This window comes from Octopus bimaculoides, chromosome 10, assembly GCF_046866305.1.
Source record: "Octopus bimaculoides isolate indiv1 chromosome 10, ASM4686630v1, whole genome shotgun sequence".
Taxonomy (NCBI): Eukaryota; Metazoa; Mollusca; class Cephalopoda; order Octopoda; family Octopodidae; genus Octopus; species Octopus bimaculoides.
In genome coordinates, this window is record NC_142937.1 from 44,509,778 (window position 1) to 44,511,422 (window position 1,645).

The 1,645-nt window shown below is 39.1% G+C and overlaps 1 protein-coding gene across 1 annotated transcript in view; it reads left to right on the forward strand.

The window, feature by feature from the left end:
• The first annotated feature begins 980 nt into the window (after positions 1-980).
• The window catches only part of LOC106871673 (UPAR/Ly6 domain-containing protein bou), a 367,342-nt gene continuing 366,677 nt past the window's right edge, over positions 981-1,645 (forward strand). The window contains exon 1 of the mRNA XM_052971146.2: positions 981-1,645. This exon is cut by the window's right edge and continues 622 nt beyond it. The gene's annotated coding sequence lies outside the window, so the exon portion shown is untranslated.

A 1,645-nucleotide genomic window follows, 5' to 3' on the forward strand; every position in this document is an offset into this window, starting at 1 on the left:
ATCTACAGGCTTACCGTTTTTGTTCCGACACTTTGCTTTTCTGAGTTCAAACTTCAAATCCCACCGAGGGCAACTTTTTCATTTATCTATTCGGGGCCTATAAAATAAAATGCCAGTATAGGGCATTGGAATGCCAGAATTGTTGGAGAGCTAGATGGAATGCATTGTAGTATGTATTGCGACTCTATGCGTTCTGATTTCAAATCATACTGGAGGAAGGAAGAAAATGATCTGTAACATTTCTATCAAGAGTTGCGACCAACAGATAATATCAGCGGGAAAGCCATTGGAAATGGATTTACCTTGGTTTCACTATACTTGAGGGGTCTGAAAAAGAGGGAAACATATCCGGGGCTGTCACCATGGCTGCCAAAGATTTGACTAGTTAAATTTCAGTCAACTGAAATTTCAAAATTTCTCTCCCTTGCAGACTTTAAGAGTAATTATATTTCAATAATTTAACACTTTTCTGCTCAATACAGTTTTAATTTTAAACCGATTACAATTAGTTTTGGCTTACCACATTGAATACAGTAGCTTGCATTTTACTATATTTATGTGTGTGTGTGTGTGTGTGTGTGTGTGTGTGTGCATGTTTGTATGTGTGCGCAAATATACAATCACACACACACTTACACATATACGTATATATACATGCGTGTACACACACGCGTGCTCACACAGATCTCTCTATATGTACACATCTGTTCGTATGTATGTATGTATGAATGTACGTATGATGTATATAAGTATGTATGTAGATGAATGTGTGCACGTGCATATATACACTAACATGCGCGTGTGCATATATCTATCTACATACATACAAAGAGAGGGAGAGAGAGAGAGAGAGAAAGAAAGAAAGAAAGAAAGAAAGAAAGAAAGGAAGAAAGCGACAGCGAGAGAAGAGAGAGAAAAGGGAGAAGAAAGAAAGAAGAGAGATAGAAGAGGGAGAGGGAAGATAGAGAGGGAGACAAGAGAGAGAGAGGGAGACGAGAGAGAGAGAGAGAGAGAGAGAGAGAGAGAGAGAGAGAGAGAGAGAGAAATAGAGTGAGAAGAGAAACAAATGAACAAAGGAAAGACTGAAAAGAAGAGAGAGTACGAGAAATAAACGCTAGCAGACGACTCTGTCAGCGAGTAAGGTAAAAGTAGTGAAACTACTGTGTATGTGTGTATATATCTGGCACTGAGCGTTATCTTTTATATATGTGATCGAGCGTGTGTAAGCATGCGTTTGTGAAGACGATCTCCAACATCAGGACGTCGACCACAACAATAACAAGCACCAGCACAGCTATACAGCCATTAGAGCCACCAAATTCACCGCCATCACCGCCAACTCGGTCATCATCAGCGGGTGAGTGTTTCAAGTGACGGCAAACGTATTCATTGAGCGGTGGGAGAACTTTTGTTGTCACCATCATGATTAATCCTATTTGCTGAGATTAACGTGGAGAGTAACGACATACAATACGTATATACATACATGCATAAATTTATACGTACAGACATATATATATATATATATATATATATGTATACACATATATAAATAGATAGATAGGTAGATACGGAGATAGAGAGTAAGGGAGAGAGAGAGAGAGAGAGAGAGAGAGAGAGAGAGAGAAGGAGGTTGAAAGAGGGA